A 24,542-nucleotide genomic window follows, 5' to 3' on the forward strand; every position below is an offset into this window, starting at 1 on the left:
CTCTTCAGTGGATCCTCCATTGCTCCTGGGAGCAGTTATGACCCTCTGGTCTTCTGGGGAAGAGATTTTATAATTCACCAGTTATCTGAGGTATGATTTTGCAGGAGACTGGGCTGTTTTGAAACTTCAAAGTAGCTATTCTGCCCTTTTCTTCAACGCCTGTACTCTTTTTTTTTTTTAGTATTTTGTTGTTGTTTGAGTGAAAGTTCACAGAGCAAATTAGCTTCCCATTCAACAATTTATACACAGCTTGTTTCGTGACATTGGCTGCAAATCTCTGAATGTGTCAGCACTCTCCTCCCTTCCTCCCTGGGTTTCCCATGTCCATTCACCCAGCTTTCCTGCCCCTACCATCCTTCTGAACTTTGCTATTAGACAAATGCTGCCCTTTAGTTCTTGTATTGTTGATTGTTCTGAGTTGTATGTTCCTCACTGGTGTTATTGTTCATTTTATAGGCCTACCTATTATATGGCTATAATGTGATCTCTGGAAACCCTGGAGGCCTAGTGGTTAAGTGCTACGGCTGCTAACTGAAGGGTCGGCAGTTCAAATCCACCAGGTCCTCCGTGGAAACTCTATGGGGCAGTTCTACTCTGTGCTATAGGGTCACTGTGAGTCGGAATCGACTCGAAGGCACTGAGTTTTGGGTTTTAATGTTATCTCTAGGAGTGATTTTAGGTCCAAGTCTGAAGGGTTTCTAAGAACCATAGTCTCGGGGGTTCTACCAGTCTCTATCAGACCAGTAACTCTGGTGTTATTTATGAGTTTGAATTTTATTCTACATTTCTGTCCCACTTTGTGCATGACCTTCTATCTGTGGATGACCTACATGTCTACTATCTAGTTAGTGGCCACCTCCCACCCCCACCCCTGGTAACCATTAAAGAATGTTTCCATCTGTATGAAAACCTTTTCTTGACTTTTTATAATAGTGGTCTCATATGATATTTGTCCTTTTGTGATTGACTTATTTCACTTAGCATAATGTCCTTCAGGCTCATCCATGTTGTGAGATACTTTATGGATTTGTCGTTATTTTTTAACATTGTGTAATATTCCACTGGGTGTTTGTGTCACAGTTTGTTTATTCATTCTTCTGCTGATGGGCACTTAGGTTGTTTCCATCTTTTTTCTATTGTAAACAATACTGCAGTGAACATGGGTGTGCATGTGTCTATTCGTGTCATGGCTTTAATTTCTCTAGGATATATACCTAGGAAGTGGAATCGCCAGATCATAAGTATTTCTATTTCTAGCTTTTTGAAGAAGTGCCATATCATTTTCCGTAGTGGTTGTACCATTTTACATTTCCACCAGCAGTGTATGAGAGTTCCAATCTCCCTACAAGCTCTCCGGCATTTGCTCAGTGCCATTATTACCTGTGTGAGATGGTATCTCATTGTAGTTTTGATTTGCCTCTTGCTGATGGCTAATGACCACAAGCATCTCTTCATTGGCTGCCTGGATGTTTTCTTTAGTGAAATGTCTATTCATGACCTTTGACCATTTTTTAATTGGGTTGTTTGTCTTTTTGTTGTTGAGTTGTTGGAGTTTTCTATACATTTTAAAGATTAAACTCTTGTCAGATATGTCTAGCCAAAAAAATTTTTTTCCGGTCTATGGATTCTCTTTTTACTCTTTTGGAAAGTCTTTTGATGAAGGTAAGTATTTGGTTTTCAGGAGGTCCCAATCACCTAGTTTACCTTCTGCTGTTTGTGCTTTTCTGGTTATGTTTGATAGTCTCTTTATGCCATAAATTAGGGCTGCCAGGTTTGCCCCTATTTTTTCTTCTATGATATTTATGGTTTTAGGCTTTACATTTAGGTCTTTGATACATCTTGAGTTAGTTTTTGTGTATGATGTGAGGTATGTAACCTGTTTCATTTTTCTGCAAATGGATATCTAGTTTTGCTAGGACATTTGTTAAAGAGACTACCTTCCCTCCATTTAATAGATTTCGACCCTTTGTCAAAGATTAACTGTCCATAGATGAATGGGTTTATTTCCGGATTTTCAATTCTGTTCCATTGGTCTGTGTCTTTTGTACCAGTACCAGGCTGTATAGTAGGTTCCAAGATCTGGGAGTGTGAGACCTCTTTTCTCCTGCAGAGCTGCTGGTGGGTTCGAACTGCCAATCTTTTGGTTCACAGTCCAGCACTTAACCATTACACCACCAGGGCTCCTTCTGCTTAATTCTACTCAGGTTTCTTTTTGACTCTGTACCTATCTTTGGGTAGTGTCATCCTCTGCTCACTATAGTCACTTGGAAAATCAGATTGAAGGACCTCCGTATTTTATCTGCATTACCTTGAAACACACCCTCCTTGGTCTGTATTTCAGGAGAAGACAGAAACTGGAGAATTCTGCCTGGACCTTTCTTTCAGTGACTCATCCCAGAAATAACACATATTACTTCCTCTCACATTTCGTGGGCTTACCTTAGTCATATATGCCTGCCCAACTGTAAGAGTTGCAATGAAGGGGAGCAAAAGGAGTATTTGGTGAGCATTACTATACCTGCTACAACTTTCTGTGATCCAGAAAAAATATTGCAGATTCTGAATATCTGGTTAGATACCTGGGAACTAATGTATCCCCTTGCCGTCTGCTTCATTTGGTTGAAGAGTCTCTTACAATCCACATAATTTCTCTAAATGAAGCATAGATCCCAGCATGCACATGTATTGTGGGTATTTTCTATTGAAGGATTCCTTTGCAGACACTATCATTCCAGCCCAAGGCTGCTAGTGTTGGCATTTTTGGGAACACTCCAGTACATGTCACATTCATTCTTGGTTTCTGCTCAATATCTAAGGTTCTCTGGTCATCCATCCTTCTTACAGTCTCTCATTCCCTTGCTCTTCTACTTCTCCAGGAACCCAAGCGGACACCACACTATACTTTTGCATTAGGAGTGATTGAAAATCAGGGTTTGGGGGAGCCTGAGGTGGGCAAGGATTACCCATTCCACAGGTGGACTGGGACCACAGACAAAGGAGAAATCCCCAACCTCAGATCACTATCAGTCGCATGTGCTGGACACCCGCCCTCTTATCTTTATCCCTCGCAGGCTCTGTCAGCACCACCAGCAGAGCTCCTATATCAAGTCAGTGCTGAGTGGCCCAGATAAGGATACCATGCAAGAGGCTGAACCCATAGCCTGAGGTCCTGGAAACACTGTGGATCCTGTTTAGGAGAGAAGAACGACCCTGGTTGGCACCGTGGACTCACTGTAGTAGTAAAATGCTAAGACACTCAGAGCTTAACCAATAGTATCCCCAAGGATGCTGATGCCCTAAGGCTGTTGTAGTCCTCTGCTTATCACTGTGCTTTACTTTGATGCAAGCCAGGTACGAGTGGAGCCTACATTGGAAGGTGGACTGCAGTGGGAACCTGTGGGAGCCTAAGTGTTGGCTTTTTGGGACTCCTGCTAATGACGCTCTCTTGCTGCAGCCTGTTAACAACCTCATTATGGGGAGAAATTTGTCACTAGTCACCACTGGAACTCCTACTACCTCCCCCAAGATAGGAGACAGCAACCATATACCACAGTTAATCACATGCAACAATACAAAAAAGAACATCCTTTCTTTTTTTTTTTTTTTTAACCTCCTGAAAGGGGTGCCCATATTTTTGCTCCTACTGCTATGCCGAGGCCCAGCAAAATTGTTAAAACATCAGAACTCTTCTAGAGCAGGAAGATCAAGAGGAAGAAAAGGAGAAAAGGGTGTGAGATCGGCAGGTAGAGTGGGAACAGTGAAACCAAGATCTGGCAGTCATTTTTAGACTCTTTTTTTTTTTTTTTAATGTGCTTTAAGTGAAAGTTTACAAATCAAGTCAGTCACTCATACAAAAACTTATGCATAACTTGCTATGTAATCCTATCCGTTCTCCCCCTAATGTGACAGCACACTTCTCCTCTCCACCCTGTATTTCCCATGTCCATTCAACCAGCTTCTGTCCTCTTCTGCCTTCTAATCTCATCCCCAGATAGGAGCTGCCCACATAGTCTCAAGTGTCTACTTGAGCCAAGAAACTCACTCCTCATCAGTATCATTTTCTGTCTCATAGTCCAGGCAAATTCGCTGTTTGAAGAGTTGGTTTCGGGAATGGCTCCAGTCTTGGGCTAACAGAGGGTTCAGGGGCCAGGACCTCTGAGGTCCCTCTAGTCTCAGTCAGACCGTTAAGTCTGGTCTTTTTATTAGAATGTGAGGTCTGCATCCCACAGTTCTCCTGGTCCATCAGGGATTCTCTGTTGTGTTCCCTGTCAGGGCAGTCATTGGTGGTAGCTGGGCACCATCTAGGTCTTCTGGTCTCAGGCTGATGTAGTCTCTGGGCTTTGTGGCCTTTTCTGTCTCTTGGGCTTATATTCACCTTGTGTCTTTGGTGTTCTTCATTCTCCTTTGCTCCAGGTGGCCTGAGACCAATTGATGCATCTTAGATGGCTACTTGCTAGCGTTTAAGACCCCAGACACCACTCACCAAAGTGGTATGCAGAGTGTTTTCTTAATACATTTTGTTACGCCAGTAGACCTAGATGTTCCCTGAAACCATGGTCCCCAGACCTGAGTCCCTGCTACTCTGGCCTTAGAAGTGTTTGGTTGTATTCAGGAAACTTCTTTGCTTTTGGTTTAGTCCAGTTGTGCTGACCTCCCCTGTGTTGTGTGTTGTCTTTCCCTTCACCTAAATAGTTCTTGTCTATTATTTAATTAGTGAATACCCTTCTCCCTCCTTCCCTACCCTCATAACCATCAAAGAATAATTTCTTCTGTGTTTAAACTTTTTCTTGAGTTGTTATGATAGTGGTCTCATACAATATTTGTCCTTTTGCTACTAATCTCACTCAGCATAATGACTTCCAAATTCCCCCATGTTATGAGATGTTTCACAGATTCATCTTTGTTCTTTGTTGTTGTATAGTATTCCATTGTGTGAATATACCAAACCAAAACCAAACCCAATGCCGTCGAGACGATTCTGACTCATAGTGACCCTATAGGACAAAGTAGAACTGCCCCATAGAGTTTCCAAGGAGTGCCTGGCGGATTCAAACTGCCGACCCTTTGGTTAGCAGCCATAGCACTTAACTACTACGCCACCAGGATTTCCGTGAATGTACCATAATTTGTTTATCCATTCATCCATTGGTGGGCACCTTGGTTGTTGCTACCTTTTTGCTATTATAAACAGTACTGCAGTGAACATGGGTGTGCATATATCTATTCGTGTGAAGGCTTATTTGTCTAGGATGTATTCTAAGGAGTGGGATTGCTGGATCATATGGCAGTTCTATTTCCAGCTTTTTAAGGAAGTGCCAAATCGATTTCCAAAGTAGTTGTACCATTTTATATCCCACTTTGTGACTCTTGGCCACCTTGTGGGAAGCAGAAGAAGAATGCTACCCTAGCACTAAATGTGCAATTTTACATCTGGCTTAATATAATTGATGGACATGGATTTTGTTATATTGCCTGAGGCCAGACCTGCCCCTACTCACATCGAGTGGGCACAGTAAATTCAAGATAAATTCAAGGCATGGCCAGCAGGGCAACCCACACAAGTGGCCAAAAGGCCTTGGAGGGCTAAAATGGTAAACAGAACATGGAGGCAAGGCTTCAGACACGTTGCTCAACAACCTGAGAACTAGGCTGTCTGGAAATGCATTAAAGACCATTAGATGCGCATGGTCTGGGAATTTTTTCCACAGTCCCCTGAAGTCTTGTTCTGCAGATGGCTGAAAGCTAACCCTGATTGGATTCAGCTGTGAGAGTGTGGGTGCCTTGGTGCAGTTACTCAGTTGTAGAGAAGGCTATCAATTCTAAGCCTTAACCACTGCCCTCAACCCTGACTGACTGGATATGTTTTTCAATGCTGTGAGACCAGAAGCCCAAGCACGGTGTTACAGTATTGTAAAGTTTGCCCAAGGTCAAATTCACTACCCTCTAACTGCACTTAAAAAAAAAAAAAAGAAAAATTTTTTTTTTTTAGCAAATATGTAAGTGCCCAGACTTAACGCACCCTCTCCAGAAGCTGCTTGCAACAACCCAACATCACCACCTGTTGGCCCTGGGATATTACGAGTCTCAGCAAACAGGAGTGTGTGTGGGAGAAGGACAGTGCCACAAAGTGCCTTACCGTCCCACCTGGAAGGATATTTACTGGTGCATCTGCCCCTGGGTTGCTTGGAGTAGCTGGAGCACCTACATCATCTGTTCCACCTGGGAAACATCACAATTGTGCATATGGCGAGAAGCCATACAGCACGGGGAGCTGAAGTCACTGTTTTTCTCACCTCCAAAGGATGGCAAGATGGGCAGCTGGGGCCATAGTGACAGCTAACGTAGGGACAGTAATCTTTGTTCTGTTTCCTGATTCAGCTCTTTCTCCTGTTCTTGGAGTTGTTGTTAGGTGCCTTTGAGCTGGTTCCAGTTCATAGCAACCTCATGTACAACAGAATGAAACAGTGCCTGGTCCTGTGGCATCCTCACAATCGTTGCTATGTTAAAGCCCATTGTTGCAGCCACTGTGTCAGTCCATCTCCTTGAGGGTCTTCCTCTTTTTTACTGACCCTCTAATCATAATGCCGTCCTGCAGGGACTGGTTCCTTCTGATAACATGTACAGAGTACGTGAGACGAAGTCTCGCCATCCTCCATTCTAAGGAGCATTCCGGCTGAACTTCTTCCAAGACAGATTTGTTCTTTCTTCTGGCAGTCCATGATATAGTCAATATTCTTCATCAACACTGTAATTCAAAGGCATCAGTTCTTCTTCAGTCTTCCTTATTCATCATCCAGCTTTTGGGTGCATATGAAATGATTGAAAACAACATGACTTGGGTCAGGTACACCTTAGTCTTCAAAGTGACATCTTTGCTTTTTAATACTTTAAAGAGGTCTTTTGTAGCAGATTTGCCCAAATATAATGTGTCCTTTAATTTCTTCATAGTTGTTACTTGAAATGTTCTCTGTCCTTCTACCGCCTTCCGTATTTATCCTCCTCAAACTTATTTCTCCACTTCCCTACAGATGACATTACATTAAAATTCACATAAAAATTAGTAACCGACAGATAACAACTGTTTTTATTTTTTGCCAGATGCCTACAACTCTTTGTCTTTGCTCATCCTGTCTTCTTTCATCTTCATTCAATGTCATTGTCAAGGAGTCTGGCGTAACGCCTCCTTTGTGTCACCTGGTGCCTGTCCTTTCCATGATTTATTTCCCTTCCATCACCTTTTCACTAACACCTATCTGTGTTAAAAAAAAAAAAAAAAGCAAACAAAAACTCTCTTGTTTGCCCCTTTTTTTTTAATTTGCCCCTGCTTTCCTGACCTTTAAAGCCAAGCTCTGTAACATTGTGTTGTTCTTTACATCCTCTGCATTCCATTTTCCATTCAGCCCATTGAATCAGACATGACCTCCAGTACTTCACTGAAGCAGCTCTTATTTTACTTGGATGTATGTAGCCCTTGCTGCGATTTCCTGCTTTCGGAAATGCTCTTCGCCCTTGGCCTGTGTGATGGGACTCCTGGTTTGTGCCTCGCATCTCTGACTGCTGTATTCCTTTTATGGGCGCCACTTCCTCTTATAATCCCTTAAATGCTAATGTACTTTAATGTTCCTTCCTGTGCTCCCATCTTTACCCACTGGACAAACTCCGAGAAACCTCTGTCACCTTCCTTGTATTCAGATACAAATTGTTATCATGTCTCAGAGATCTCCTGAATTCCTGACCCTTTGTTTTTTAACTCTGTTGTTTTTCTGTAAGGTGGTTCAGCCCAGATCTAGATTTATGTTCTCTATATCTACCTGCTTACTGTACATCACAACTTAGATATTTTAAGAATCCTCAAAGTCATTATATTAAAAATGAAACTCATCTCCTACCCTCCTTCTAAGTTTCTCACCCATATTTAAAAAAAAAAAAAAATTTTTTTTTTTTTTTTTTAATTTACCCATGTCAAAAACCTAGGTGGCATCCAAGGCGCCTTTGTCTCTCATATCTACAGTTAGTCACCACATTCTTATTTATTTTACCTTGTTAATATCAATCAAACCTAGTGCCTAATTTCCATCCCATCTGCCTCTACCTTCCTTCTGGTCACCAACATTTCTTACTTTGTTCTAAAAGCCATTTTTCAAATTCGTTTCCCTTCTTTTGGTCCTTATTTGACCCATAGCAAAGTGATCTTTTAGTATAAATCTGATCACATTACTTCCTCCTTTTCAAGCCCTTCCTAGTTTCTCTACTGACCACAGAGTGAAATCTAAACTCTTCACCAAGCCATTCAGAAGCGCCTTGTGATCTAGCATCTCTTGATCTCCCCAGCTGTATCTCACCAATACCCACCACTTTTATTTTTAATATTAATTTGTACTTTGCATATTTACTCCTGTTTGTTCTTGAGATTTCAGTTTAGATGCCGTTTCCTCTAAAAAATCTTCCTTGGGACCCTCACAATTAGATTGAACGTCTTTCCAAGATGCAACCTTAGCCCTTGATACTTGGTCATATGGGGATAGAGATCACATGATTCAAACTCCCTGTTTATGGCTCTTTGTAGCTCCCTAAAGGCAAGAATAGTGCCTTTTCTACTTTGAATCATGCCTGACTTAAAGAAGGTACTCAATAAACACTTTTGATTGAATGAACGAATGCTCTTGGGACCTAATGAGACAGGCCTACTGATGTAGGGTATTTTCTTTGTCCCCATAATTCCTTTTTTCTTCCTTTGGCTCGTAAGAATTAATACTCTTTATCTCTCTAATTTTAAGACTTAGCTTAAGTTGTCTTTCTTCTTCTTAGTCATTCCCCTATCTTAAATGCCTTTACTGTACCCCCGACACCCTATGTTTATTTGCCATACCACTTAAAGCAATAATTTATAATTACTGATTTTCTTACCTGTATTCACCTCTTGACTTTAAATCATTTGAAGCAGGACTTTATAGTGTTCTTATCTTTGTTTTTATACGCTTCTCCCAAGAAAAGAGGAACTCTTAAAATACTTAATGTAAAGGTGTTGGGGAGTAGCCACAGAATTCTTCGTATAAGTTCAACACAGGGGTTCTTAAAGACAGTTTTCAAACTAAATGCCTTTGGTAGATTATAAGCCAAGTTATCAGTTGATTATAAGAGGATGGAGAATTTTAACTGCTTTTTGACTTGCATTTATTTATTTATTACAACCGACTATAGATTCCCCTAGATTTTTAAATGGCCTGTCTCAAATAAAATTTGAATGAGCATGGGAAGCAGCTGTTATGGTCCAATATTTTCTCATCTTTTATTCCATTCACTTAACAGTAGTCATAGAATGAATTACATTAGCCAGCATTTTGGATCTAAGCCGTGTTTTGAAGCCATTAGGAAATTAAGTCTGTCCAGGTGTTGCTCATCGTGCTGTGATTGTTTTAGGAGACCAGAACTTATCTCAAAGATAGAACAGAAGTACATTTATAGAAGAACATGTTCAAAGTCTAGGGTAATACAGAATTCTAAGCATTTTTGGTTTATTATATTTACATCTACACTGCTCCTGGTTTTTACGAAGCTATGCATTATTGTCGTTAGGTGCCATCAAGTTGATTTCAACTTGTACTGACTGTACACACAACAGAATGAACCACTGCCTGGTCCTGTGTCATCCTCACAGTTGTTGCTATGTTTGAGCCCATTGTTGTAGCCACTGTGTCAGTCCATCTTGTTGAGGGTCTTCTTCTTTTTCACTGACCTTCTATCAAGCATGATGTCCTTTCTGACCCCTCCTGATAACATATTCAAAGTATGTGAGATAAAGTCTCGCCATCCTCACTTCTAAGGAGCCTTTGGGCTTTACGATTTCCAAGACAGATTTGTTCATTCTTTTGGCAGTTCATGGTATATTCATTTTATTCTTTGCCAGCACCATAATTCAAATGTATGAATTCTTTGGTCTTCCTTATTTATAAGGAAACTATGCACAACTTATTCTAAAAAAAAAAATCTTGACAATACAGAAGGGTATGAAGAAGAAAGTAAAAATCACTTATAATTTTCAGAACCCAAAGATAATATATTAATAGTCTGATACACATTTCGTTTCAACCTTTTTTCTGTATCCACATGCGCACATACACACATACGCACACTTGTTCTCTCTCTTACTTTCAAGTTTTTATTTATTATGTAAAAGAAGGATTATGCTAAACTCCTAGATGTGTGTTGCAAGTAGCCTTTCTCCCTTAAAAATATTGTTACAAATGGATAAATTATGGTATATTCACACAATGGAATACTACGCATCTATAAAGAACAATGATGAATCTATGAAACATTTCATAACATGGAGGAACCTGGAAGGCATTATGCTGAGTGAAATTAGTCAGATGCAAAAGGACAAATATTGTATAAGACCACTATTATAAGATCTTGGCTTTCAGCAGGCAAGGTTGTGTCATCTGCCTATCACAGGTTGTTAACGAGCCTTCCTCCAGTCCTGATGCCACATTCTTCTTCATCTAGTCCAGCTTCTCAGATTATTTGCTCAGCATACATATTGAATAAGTACTGCAAAAGGATAACAACCCTGACACACACCTTTCCTAACTTTAAACCACACAGTATCTGTCTTAGTTATCTAGTGCTGCTGTAACAGAAATACCACAAGTGGATGACTTTAAGAAAGAGAAATTTATTTTCTCACAGTCTAGTAGGTTAGAAGTCCAAATTCAGGGCATCAGCTCTAGGGGAAAGCTTTCTCTCTCTGTTGGTTCTGGAGGAAGTCTTTGTCCTCAATCTTCCCCTGGTCAAGGAGCTTCTTAGGCACAGGGACCCCATGTCCAGAGGACGTGCTCTGCTCCTGGTGCTGCTTTCTTGGTGGTTTGAGGTCCCCAACTCTCTACTTGCATCCCTTTCCTTTTATCTCTTGAAAGATAAAAGGTGGTGCAGGCCACATCCCAGGGAAATTCCCTTTACATCGGATCAGATATGCAACCTGGTAAGGGTATTACAATCCTGCCCTAATTCTGTTAACATAAAATTACAATCACAAACTAGAGGACAGCCACAGAATACTGGGAATCATGGCCTAACCAAGTTGATGTACACATTTTTGGGGGGGACATCATTCAATCCATGACAGTATCCCCTTGTTCTGTTCGAATGATTATCTTTTGGTCTGTGTACAGGTTCCGCATGAGCACAATTAAGTGTTCTGGAATTCTCATTCTTCGCAGTGTTATCCATAATTTGTTATGATTCACACAGTGGAATGCCTTTGCATAGTCAGTAAAACACAGGTAAACATCTTTTGGTGGTGTAGTGGTTCTACAGCTGCTGGCTAAAAGGTCGGCAGTTCCAATCTGCCAGGCGCTCCTTGGAAACTCTACAGGGCAGTTCTACTCTGTCCTATAGGGTCGCTATGAGTCGGAATTGACTGGACACAGTGGGAAAACATCTTTCTGATATTCTCTGCTTTCAGCCAATATCCATCTGACATCAACAGTGATGTCACTCATTATACACCCTGTTCTGAATTGGCTTGAATTTCTGGCAGTTCCCTGTGGATGTACTGCTACGGGCATTTCTGAATGATCTTCAGCAAAATTTTATTTGTGTATAATATTAATGATATTGTTCCATAATTTCCCCATTCTGTTGGATCACCTTTCTTTGGAATGGCACAAATATGGATCTCTTCCAGTTGGTTGGCTAGGTAGCTGTCTTCCAAATTTCTTGGCATAGATGAGTGAGCACCTCCAGCGCTGCATCTGTTTGTTGAAACACCTCAGTTGGTATTTCATCAATTCCTGCATCCTTGTTTTTCACCTTCAGTGCAGCTTGGATTTCTTCTTCACAACCATCAGTTCTTTATCATATGCTAATCTCCTGAAATGGTTGAACATAGACCAGTTCTTTTTGGTACAGTGACTCTGTGTATTGCTTCCATCTTCTTTTGATGCTTCCTGCAGTGTTCAGTATTTTCCCCATCGGATCCTTCAGAATTGCAACTTGAGGCTTGAATTTTTTCTTCAGTTTTTGGAGCTTGAGAAATGGCAAGCAAATTCTTCTCTTTCTTCTTGAGCCGTCTTTTGAAATCTCCTGTTCAGCTCTTTTGCTTCATCATTTCTTCCATTTGCTTTAGCTTATCTACGTTTAAGAGCAAGTTTCAGAGTCTCTTCTGACATCCATTTTGGTCTTTCCTTTCTATCCTGTCTTTTCAGTGACCTTTTGCTGTCTTCATATGTATTGTCCTTGATGTCATCCCACAGCTTATCTGGTCTTCGGTCATACGTGTTCAGTCTATTAGCGCATCTAGCCTATTCTTGTGGGATACTCTGAAGGTCATATTTTGGCTCTTGCACACTTGTTTTAACTTTGTTCAGCTTCAGCTGAATTTGCATATGAGCAGTTGATGGTCTGTTCACTAGTCAGCCCCTGTCCTTGTTGTGATTCATGATATTGAGCCTTTTCATTGAATTTTTTCCAGAGATGGAGTCGATTTGATTTCTGTGTATTCTATCTGGTGAGGTTCACATGTGTAGTCACCTTTTATGTTGGTGAAAGAAGATGAAATCATTGGTCTTGCAAAACTCTATCATGCAATCTCTGGCATTGTTTCTATCACTAAGGCCATATTTTCCAACTACAGATCCTTCTTTGTTTCCAACTTTTGCATTCCAATCTCTGGTAATTGTCAGTGCATCTTCCTTATATGTTTGATCAATTTCAGACTGCAGAAGTTGGTAAAAATCTTCAGTTTTCTCACCTTTGCATTTCTCACCTTTGTGTAAATTTGAATAATAGTACTAACTGGTCGTCCTTGTAGGCATATGGATATTATCCTATCACTGGCAGTGTTGTATTTAAGGATAGATCTTGAAATGTTGTTTTTGGGGTTTAAAACAACACCATTTCTCTTCAACATTTGTCATTCCCAGCATAGTAGACCATACTATTGTCTGATTCAGAATGGCTTTACCAGTCCATTTCAGCTCACTAATGCCTAGGATATCCATCTGTATGTGTTCCATTTCATTTTTGAAGACTTTCAATTTCCCTAGATTCATACTTCGTATATTCTACGTTCCAGTTATTAATGGATGCTTGCAGCTGTTTCTTCTCATTTTGAGTCATGCCACATCAACAAGTGAATGTCCCAAAAACTTGACTCCATCTAAGTCATTAAGGAGCCCATCTTCTAGCGGTATATCAGGCAGTGTTCTGCTGCTATGCATAAGGTTTTCACTTGCTAATTCTTTTCAGAAGTAGACTGCCAGGTCCTTCCTAATCTTAGTCTGGAAGCTCCGCTGAAACCTCCCCACCATGGGTGACCCTGCTGGTATTTGAACTACTGGTGGCATAGCTTCTAGCATCTCAGCAATACGCCAGCAACTACAGCACGACAAACCGTTGCCGTGGTGGCACTTAACAATAGCCATAAATAATTGTCTGTAACTCCTTTGTACGGGTGAACCTGTTTGGGAACATTTCTTTTGCTCCCAGTATCTGTCAGTAAATAAGGATCCTTGTATTTACATTTTTTGCAAGTGTCTATTCGCTCATGGAGCTCTGGTGGTGCAGTGGTTAAGAGCTCAGCAGCTAACCAAGAGGTCTGCAGTTCGAATCCACCAGCCACCCTTTGGAAATCCTATGGGGCAGTTTTACTCTGCCCTATAGATTCTTTATGAATTGGAATTGACTAGATGGCAGTGTCTTTGGTTTTTCTTTTTCTTTTTGGTTATTTACTCATAATGTATTCTTACCCAACCCAGTAACCTAGTGCCCTTGAGTCGATTCCAACTCATAGCAACCTTATGGGACGGAGTAGAACTGCCCCATAGAGTTTCCAAGGAGCGCCTGGCAGATTCGAACTGCCGACACTTTGGTTAGCAGCCGTACTCTTAGACATGAAAATTCTGAGCCATTTGTCACATGTTGTGAAGTTTCCTCTATGAAAGCAACATCAATTTACACTCCCACGAGCACTTTCATAACTTAGCTCATCCATGATATTAGAATTCTTTTCAGTTTTTGCCAATTTCATGTATACAATGTTGAATCTCTTTATAGATTTAATTTGCAATTATTAATAATGAGTTTGAATATCTTTTCATGTTTATTTTATTCTCCTGATATAAATTCGATGATTTATGACATTTTAGGTAGGGTGGGTTCTTCAAGAATATAAGTTTTAACTAAAAGCTTCACAGTATAGCCTGAGATAATACTCCCTCTCTGGAAACTGGAACCATGTATACATGGTTATGTAGACTCTGTGGAGCAAGCAGCACTCAAGTGTAGACTAAAAATGGAATAAGAATATTGCATTGTGGCAACTCCTTTGCCAATAATACTGAGTTGTCATTGCTTATGTGGGCCTGAGCTATAAGTGGGACATGACCTCATGCAGCACCCCCAGTGTGTAGAAAATGGAGAAAGTATCAACCTGGGCCAGGCTCATGCCTGGTTATTTAGGCCTCCTAAAGTAATGAACTAGGTTGAAAATGATTGTTGGAGTCTGACCAGTTTAGCTAATTGAACGCTTATTGACACATTTCATAAAAGCAAATGGGTAGGTTTTGTAACTTACAGTAATAATGTGCACTAATGAACTAATGATCGTTATTGTCAATAAAAGACTAAACACATTTGTATAAGCCATTCTTTTATTTTTTTAAAAAGAGTCATAAATGTGTTCATTTTTTTCCCTTTGGTCAGTGTTCAAATTTTTTTTTTTAAATTTCTGTATCCTTCTTACACTGTATAGTTTAAAAAAAACAGTAATTGAATATTTCTAAACTTTTTAGGAGATAAGGAATTATTATTTCCCAAATCTCCACAAATTGATTTACTCTTGAGTATTCAAAATTCAGGCTTTAGTGTACTTGAGCAATGTTTTGGTGATTTAGAATTCCTGTGGGAATTACAAATTTCAAAAATTGTGGCTTTGGTGAATCCAAGATAATGTTCTACTATGACATTACCTTGATCTATGTCAGTTGAATTTACTATTTAGTTTTGAACAAGAACTTGATTTAGATGAAAGAAATACATGCTCTTTATTGTTATGAATTATGTAAATGTTTTACTTAAGTCTGTAAATCAACACTTAGAATAATTTAATCCTTTATAAAGGAGAGAAGATTGTTTTTAAATGAGGAAATGAGAAACAGTTATTTCTAATTTGTTTCAGATATATAATGTAGTTAGGGTTTGGGGACAGCCAGGTTATACTGTTCCTTCTGTGACTTATTTCTTCCCTAGTTTATAGTTACTTTTTTGGACTGTTGGGTCTGCCTTGTTTTACACAGCAAGAAGGACACAAATTAAATCAGAATTGTTTAAAGCTTTACTGAAACCTGTTGCTGCTGAGTTGATTCTGACTCATGATGACCCCATGTGCACCAGGGTAGAACAGTGCTGCATAGAGTTTTTAATGGATGATTTTTTGGAAGTAGATGGCTAAGCTTTTCTTACAAGGCGCCTCTGGGTGGACTCGAACCACCAAACTTTGAGTTAGCAGCTGAATGCCTTAACCATTGCACCACTCAGGGACTCTTAAGCTTTACCTGGAGGAAAACTTAAAGTTTGATTCTAAGATTGAGTTAAACTTGAGTAACTGAAAAGTTGCCCCACATTTTAAATTAAACTTGTGCATCCAAGGTACCATATCTCCCCTCCCCCTGCAAGCTACCGTATTTTAATGGTTGTGAATATGTACATTAAATTTCTTGATCAGCCTCCTGGAATCTTCAGCTCGAAAGGATGAAAACTATGAGGCAGCTATTATTATATAAAAACAAAGCAGTGACCCTATTTCATCCACTAGTTTCTTTTTGTCTTTCCCTCTATAGCCATGTCTCTACCACTTTATCCCCATTTACTGTTTAACTCACTGAAATTTGTCCTCTGCTCTCACGACTCTAATTGGTCACTTTCTGCTTTGTGTCTTTTGCAGTCTGATTCCCTTGACTCTACTAACATCAGTCTTAGATCTGTTCCCCCCGCCATCACTTCTTTTCAGGAATCTAAATTAGTATTTCTTCATCTTAATTCTGTTGCTCCTTTCTTAATTTACTCTGTATATGGCTTTCTGAATTTTTCTTTTGCCTTCTTAGCTATCAGCCCCTGAGGCTTTAAGCGTCTAATCTCTTTACCCTTGGATTTACTGCCCTCGGCTTGGGTGTTCTTATTCTCCTTTATTACAGTATGACACAGGCCTGCCACTGTAACCGTGACTCAGTTAGGGCATTAAGAAGAATGGATCTGAAAACCCGTTCTAGAGTTTTTGGAAAGTTATTGAATAGAATGTCAGAATCTTATCTGGAAATCATTGCTCTTTTTTATTTCAATTCTTTGCTGACGGTATTTTAAACAAGAAACTCTGTACTCCAATCAAGATGTTAATACCTAAAGTAAATAAATAAAAAGCCTTGTTGAATTGAGGAGTCGGGGCGGGGGGCGGTGGCAGCAAAGTTATTTGTGTTTTTTTCTTAATATCTATGTTGGTGGTAATGTTGGTGGTAATAGACAGTGAATATTCAAAGCTCTATCTTATTCTCATTTTTCATCAGTGAAGTACTGTATTAGCACATGTGTTCTAATCTTCTGTCTCTTAGGACCAAGGAGCCCTGGTGGCACAGTGGTTAAGAGCTCAGTGGCTACCAGTTTTACTAGTAATGAAAATAATCTCTACATTGGACCAGGGAAACTTCCTTCTTCCTCTCCCTTGTACCCCTCAAGTGTCACTCAGGAGAGCCTTCTCTGTCTCTCTCTCTGACTTTGTGATTAGGCCACATCCCCCGTTAGAGGTTTCTCATCATATTACAACTGCAGTTTTACACATTTACGTGTGACTTTGTGGCATGCCTTGATTGTACAGTGGTTAGTACTCTGCATTGTGGCTGCAGCAACCTTGGTTCAAATCCAAGTCATGGCAGTGTCATGGTGCCTACCTTGGCTGAACCTGGTGTATCTTTGGGAAACCCTGGTGGTGTAGTGCTTAAGAGCTACAGCTGCTTAACCAAAAGGTTGACAGTTTGAATCTACCAGGCGCTCCTTGTAAACCCTATGGGTCAGCTCTACGCTGTTCTTTATGGTCACTATGAGTCAGAATTGACTAGATGGCAATGGGTTTTTGTTTTTTTATTGGTTAAAGTCTAATTTCATTCTCTGGATCATGATCTCTAGGAGGACTTTTGGTGTCATGTCTGCATTGGCTCACCATTCTCCAGGGCCTAGCACAATGCCTGGTACACAGTAGGTGTTCAAGGTATATTTCCTGAGTGTAAGTGAATACATGAGTTGGTGCTTCGTGCTTAAATTGGAGGTTTATGTAAGAGAACCTCAGAATACATACAAAATGTGTAAAATGTTTACTAATTGTTGTATTCATCCACCACTACAGCAGACATAGGCACTAGGGAAACAAAGACAAGTAAAACATGGCCCTTGCACTTGAAGGATCCATGTTAATCTAAAGCTACTCCTGTTGTTTTCAGGGCTTTCTGAGAATTCTAGAGCATCTGTGAATATTACAATTCAAATTAATTGTCTCCAGCAGGTTCTTAACAGCTCTTCTAACCTTTAACATCTTTTCACTTCCCACTGCTGTGGTGAAATGACCCTTGGCCTTATATGAAGTCAGAAATTATACCTGAGAGTTTTATAAACAGCAGAATCCCTATGTAAATGGGATGATACATTCTTTTTTCCCCCCACAGTGCAGTGATGAGCAGCAAAAAGGCCAGAAACAATTAACCAATCAAAGAATAATCAGTCTCTTATTCTATTGAGACATTCATTTTATCCCTTCTTGAATGGAAGGAAAACCCACTGCAGAAACTAAAAGGAAAATAGAAAGAAACATCTCAAAAGGAAGCTACACAGTCAAGGGTTCCCTGAAAGGAATCAGGAAATGACAAGGATTAGAAGGGAGGTGGTTTGTAAGATGTGTTTGCCAGGGAGATCTTTAGCTTCTCACTAGCAAGTTAAAAATGTACCAAGTAAATGTATTCAAGATATGTTACTCCCACCCTGGGGAAGAGTTAAAGCAGGATTTTCCTAAGTTTCACAGGAAACAAATGAACAAAGTTTCTTTGAAAAAAATTCCACCTTTGCCCCAAAGAACTTTGGCGAGAAGACATTTTTCTGTAGTCCTTTGTTCAGGAAACGAGGACATGGTGATGTCTCTGGTTATTGGATGTAGTGCTGGTAGAGGATGGAGCCTGCTTCAGAGCCATACTAATGTAATTTCCATACAGGAAGGGCATGTTTGTCTTACTTTCCTTTGACTCTATCCCTGCCTGTAACATGGCATGGCACAGAGTTAGTGCTGAGTAAGTACGTGTTAAATGACCGACTGAATCAGTGGAAGACTGAGAAGACCCTACAGCACTGGAGCATGGGAAGGATTATGGGGTTTGTTGACCCTTTGATTCCTCCCTTGCTAGTAAGCTTATTACCTAAAGAACTTGGATCTTAGCAGAATTGGAATCTTAGTACTAAGAGTTATTTTAAACTACCATTTTCAAAATGTTTGTACCTACATTATTCATATAATTCCATTTCTTTAGCTGCCTGAGTTTCCCAGCCTGCTCAAGAGCAGATTAGTGTAAAGAGGTATTCAGATCAGAGCAATGTGTATTCAGCCATTTTCATTAAAGCATCCTTACCTGTCTAGGACTACTCCCACATGCTGTTGTAGATAGACTATTGTGGGTCAGCCAAATTATAGTGCCATCTATATTATCAATATGATAAAAAAGAAAAAAGATATTATGTATTAAATCTCAAACCTTAATGGGCATAGGAATCAGTTGGGCATCTGTTGAAATGCAGATTTAGATTTAGTAAGTCTGGGATGGGACAGGATTGTATATCTTTAATATACACCTAGGTGAGCTGATGCTGCCAGGTAGACCATATTTTGAGTGGTAGCAAGTTGTTGGAACATTAGAGGTCTTTGGATATAGCTAAGACCTCTCACTGGTTCTTTCTGACTGATTACATATTTGGGAGGATAACATTAGAGGGCAGTGATGGTTCAGTGGTAGAAATCTCACCTCCCAAGCGGGAGACCCAAGTTCAGTTCCCCGCCAATGCATCTCAAGCTCAGTCTGTCAGTGGAGGCTTGTGTGTTGCTATGATGCTGAACAGGGTTTAGAGGAACTTCCAGACTAAGACAGACCAGGAAGAAAAGCCTGGCGATCTACTTCTAAAAATCAGTCACTGAAAAACCCCACGAATTGTGCAATGGGCTTACCATGAGTTGGGCTGACTTGAGGGCAGCTAACAACTAGATAACATCGGTCAGTTATGTCTGGCCCTTTTTGTCACCCATTGGATGAATTTAAAATTGCATTCACATGGAGAAAGACAGATAGCATGACTCATTGAAAACCAAACTAAATACAAATCCATTTCTAAAAGTTCAGTTGTAGACATTGTGGTGAGACAAACAAGTGTTTCTTGTTCAAGATCGAGAAAATAGTGAGATTGGGACTTAACACACAAGGTCTTAAGCCATGAACATTTGTCTTCTTTCTACTATACCTTGGGCCAGATGTGCCACAATCAGCTTCCAGGAAAAAAAATTGCACTGGCTTATGAGTGAAAAGAGCTGGTTTTTATTATTATTATTTTCTAATCTGTTGCCACTGTGCTGAAAAGAGAACTTTATATGGTTTTCCTCTTTAAAATTCTTCGAGAGGATAAAGCTTTTTTCAAGTTCCACCTATTAACTATTCTGTAGATAACTTCATTCGCAATGGGAGACAAGATAAACTTGCACATAAAAACTTTTTTTCTTAAGTAGCCTGTGGTTCCCAAACATAAATTTCCGTTTTGCTCTTCTTTAATGCAGTGAAATTGGAGACTTAATTTGATCAACTGCAGGAAAATAAACATAATGTCATCTAAATTTACTAAATAACTCTTTAAGGCAGATATTTAAATTAGTGAAAATTGGAATATGTGTTTGATTTTCTCTTATTTTAACTGTTTGCAGCCTCTTGACTATTGCTTATATGCTACAACTGAATATTTAAATCGGGGGGAGATCGTTTTTCAAAATTATGTTTCCTTCCCCTGAATACAGTGTTAAATTAATGTAGAAATGCTAATTCAGCTACTGTTTCTTAAACTTCTGAGTCTGTTTTTTTTTTTTTTAAGTGTGGCAGCAGTCTCTCAGGATAATCATTGGCTTTAGTAATTCTCACACTCATACTTTAAAGTAGCTTCTAGATAACCCTCCAAGTAGCACTCCATATCCATCTGAGTACTCATTAAAACACTTTCTGTTGGTTTTGGAGTTCCTGAATTTCTTCATCTGAGACAATGGAAGTTCCCCAGATTATGCCTTGGGGAATTTCTTATGTTAGAATTTATATGCAAGTCTTACATTATTTGAATAACCACATTCTAATTTAAATATGATTTTTCTATCATTTACTTTTAATGACTAACATGGATTCAAGTGACAGATTTTTAATTTTGGAGTTCATTTAACCTTCCACAGATTGAGCATTTGACAGCCTATGTTGTTGTCCCCTTCCCTGCACTTTTTTTCTTAGGAAAAGGGTGAGATGGAACGTGTTTTATATAGGTATCTTAATAGAAGGCTGTTGTAGTAGTGGCTATGAGGATGGGACTATTTGGATGAATTTAAAAGATATTTAGTGGCTGAATCAGCAGGGTCTGGTGTTGACTGGATGTGTGGGGTATGGATCAAGGGGAAGCCACTGTGAATTTGGTTACCGGGGCATAAAGCTTTTAATCCTTCTAACAAAAAGAATGTGTTTTGTATCTGAGGAAACCCTGGTGGTATAGTGGTTAAGTGCTACGGCTGCTAACCAAAGGGTTGGCAGTTCAAATTGGCCAGGTGCTCCTTGGAAACTCTATGGGGCAGTTCTACTCTGTCCTATAGGGTCGCTATGAGTCAGAATCAACTTGACGGCACTGGGTTTGGTTTTTTTTTTTTTTTTTGTATTTGAATTCCCCTCATAAATATTAATTTGCTTTTTTTGGGGCATAGTTTGTATAAGTGGGAGTATAATATATGTGACATTAACGTTATACAACTACATTTACAGTTTCAATGATCATTTTAGAAGCAACTTTTGTTAATAAGATTCGTTCTTCTAAAATTTTGAAGATTTTTGAGGCTGCCAAAGTGGTAAAGTTAACTTGAAAAAAACCATTTAAAGCCTTTATTCATTAATAACTCCAAAATAAACTGTTCACCCTGATGAATAGATATAACTGCATCCTAGGAAGATCTTGTCTTGCTCAAGGGACTTCAGATAAGGTACATGTGGAGGTTTTTTTTTTTGGTTAGTAATATGGTTATGCATAAGGATTTAGAACTTTTTCCTTTCTTATTTAGAAAGCACAAACCTTTGGTGTCATAATTTTATTTTTTAAAAAATTCAAGAATTTGACCTTGTTCTTAAAGCTCTGACTCATGAAAATAATGAGTGTAATTTCAGAGTTGTGATTGTTTTAGTTCGGAAATATAAAACAATATTTTTTTCTTGTTTTGGCAAGTGACCTTTTTAATAAAATGATACGCAGTTTTTCTGCTTTTAGGGACTAATTGAAGAATATGTAATTTGAAACCTGATGACAATATATTCATTGTGCAATTTATGTAAGTGTTCCTAAATTTGGTTCTTTTCTTACTGAACTTTTTTTAAATTGTGCTTTAAGTGAAAGTTTACAGATCAAGTTAGTTTCTCATACAAAAATTTATACACATATTGTTATGTGACCCTAGTTGCTCTCCATGCAATGTGACACCACACTCCTTTCAGCCCCGGGTTTCCTGTGTCCATTCAACCAGCTCCTGTCTCTTTTTGCCTTCTCATCTAGCCCCCGGACGGGAGCTGCCCATTTAGTCTCATGTATCTACTTGAACTAAGAAGCACACTCTTCGTGAGTTTCATTTTATATCTCATAGTCCAGTCTAATCTTTGTCTGAAGAGTTGGCTTTGGGAATGGTTTTAGTTCTGGGTTAACAGAGAGTCTGGGGGCCATGTCTTCCGGAGTTCCTCCAGTCTCAGTCAGACCATTAAGTCTGGTGTTTTTATTAGAGTTTGGGTTCTGCACCCCACTTTTCTCCTGCTCCGTCAGGTACTCTCTGTTGTGTTCCCTGGTGGTAGCCTGGCACCATGTAGTTCTTCTGGTCTCAGGCTGATAGAATCTCTTGTTTATGTAGCCCTTTTTGTCTCTTGGGCTAATATTTTCCTTGTGTCTTTGGTGTGCTTGATTGTCTATTACTGAACTTCTTAACTTATGAATTAACATTTAGCTTTAACTAAATCTTATGCAATTTCCCTAGGAAAGAAAAGTAAATTGTGTTTTTTAAAAAGATAGGTATTATACCACATTTGATCATACAATTGTAATAATTTGACCTAGTTTTGAGTAACAAGAAGTAACTTGAGCAGTGACTGATAAAGTATTAGAAGTAAAGTAATGATGTAACTACCCACTGCCATCGAGTCAATTCTGACTCATAGCGACCCTGTAGGGTAGAGTAGAGTTGCCCCATAGAGTTTCTAAGGCTGTAAATCTTTATGGAAACCAACTGCTACATCTTTCTCTCAGGGAATCACTAGTGGTTTCTAACCACTGACCTTTTGGTTAGCAGCCCAGCACTTGAACCACCACACCACCAGGGATCTTTAGAAGTAAAATAATGATGTAACTAGATAAGTAAATTCCTGCTTTATTGCTGGCTTCTAGAACAAGACCAGCCTTAAACTCATTCCTGCTTGTAGAAAGTATTATGAATGACAATTACCAAGGCTTCTCATTTTGTTACATGATTTTTTCAACATAGTTTTATTTTCTACAGAGTGATTTAAATTCAAAGTCAGAACCCTCTAGTTCATTAAAACTAAGACCTTAGCAGGTGAGACCCTTGCTTTTGACATTTCATTCTTATCTCTATAAAAAATAGGTAATATTCAGGATCCCGTTGCGGCAGCACTGCTTTTCCCTCCACCCAGTTTCTCTCTGAACTTTTTTCAACAAAAGTAGCAGGAATTGTTTCATTTATTAATATGGTATCAGACTCCTTAATCCTACTACAGAAGTAATTAAGGCACCAAACAATGCTAAGTGGAAAAGGATTAAGGAACACATTAGTTGCACAGAAGAGGAAACAAATATGTCTTTCATTCTTGCAGTCATTTCATGGATGCTTCCTACATGCCAGCCAAGGTGAATATAGTGGTGACAGGCTGACTGGGACCCTGCCTACATGCAGCTTACAGTCTAAGTGGAAAACATAGGAAAAAAAAAAAAAAGTAGAAAACATAGACAATAGATAAATATGCATATAAATAAATCAGATAATTATAGAAGATAGAAGGTGTTGTAGAAGCAGGTTAACAGGAGGATATGTAATCTCTGGGAAATGGCATTTCTGTTTAAGGAAATAATAAATTTTTTGTTCTGTACTATTTAGTCCAACTGGCCAACTCAGTTCATTACTTAAAACACTTCTTGGGAGTTGGATTTATCTCTAGAAAGATTCATGATATTATCACTGAGACAGTTTATCCCTCCCACAAATATTGAGTGCCTGTTGAGGTCACTATAAGTCGGAGTCGATTCAGTAGGTACAAACGGTTAACACACTCAGCTACTAACTGAAAGGCTAGAGGTTCAAGTCCTTGGAAGAAAGACCTGGTCATCTCCTTCTGAAAACACCCATTGAAAACCCTGTGGACCACAGTTCTACTCTGACACACATGGGGTTGCTGTGAGCCGGAATTGACATTACAGCAACTGGTTTTGAGTATATTTTAAGCTCCCTCTATGGAGAACAAAACAGTAAAATTTCTCATTGACTTTGCCATTTGTTCTCTACTCCTGACCCATGCCATGGTATTTTCAGTTACCTCCTATGCATGTGAAAGCTGAAAAATTAGTAAGGAATAATGGTGTTGGCAAAGAATATTGAATATACGTACCATGGATTGCTAAAAGAATGAACAAATATGTCTTGGAAGATGTAAAGCCAGAATGCTCCTTAGAAGCCAGGTTGGCAAGACGTTGTCTTGCTTACTTTGAACATGTTATCAGGAGGGACGAGTCCCTGGAGAATGACAGTAGAGGGTCAGCGAAAAAAAGGAAGAAGCTCAATGAGATGGATTGACACAGTGGCTGTAACAATGGGCCCAAACATAGCAAGGACTGTGAGGATGGTGCAGGACCAGGCAACGTTTTGTTCTGTTATACATGGGGTTGCTATAATTTGGAACTGATTCGTCGACACTTAAAAACAACAGTGAGAAAACTTGCCCTCAGAAAAACTGTCTGGAAAACTTCTTTTCTCACAGAAGAAAGCCTTCAGGGGAGGAGACTTATGGGCATGGAGTCAGAGCGATCTCACTGTGGAAATTTACGTATACATTTGTACACTTCATCAAGCTTCAGAAACTGTAACAAAAGGAGTGGTCAGAGAGTAAGATTTTGGAATTACTCATGCCTGGGTTCAAAATCTATCATCATATTATCCTAGCTTTCAGACCTTAGCCTATTACTTA

General features: G+C 39.4%; 1 protein-coding gene and 1 long non-coding RNA gene across 5 annotated transcripts in view; both read left to right on the forward strand.

Annotated features, from left to right (window-relative positions):
* PARP8 (poly(ADP-ribose) polymerase family member 8) overlaps positions 1-24,542 on the forward strand; it is a 197,950-nt gene that overhangs the window by 27,935 nt on the left and 145,473 nt on the right. The gene's annotated exons all lie outside the window — the stretch shown is intronic.
* LOC135228144 (uncharacterized) overlaps positions 1-24,542 on the forward strand; it is a 58,652-nt gene that overhangs the window by 9,521 nt on the left and 24,589 nt on the right. Inside the window, exon 2 of the long non-coding RNA XR_010318474.1 lies at positions 1-24,542. This exon is cut by the window's right edge and continues 24,589 nt beyond it. This is a non-coding gene — a long non-coding RNA (uncharacterized LOC135228144).

The sequence above is a fragment of the Loxodonta africana genome, chromosome 2 (assembly GCF_030014295.1).
Source record: "Loxodonta africana isolate mLoxAfr1 chromosome 2, mLoxAfr1.hap2, whole genome shotgun sequence".
NCBI classification, from domain to species: Eukaryota; Metazoa; Chordata; class Mammalia; order Proboscidea; family Elephantidae; genus Loxodonta; species Loxodonta africana.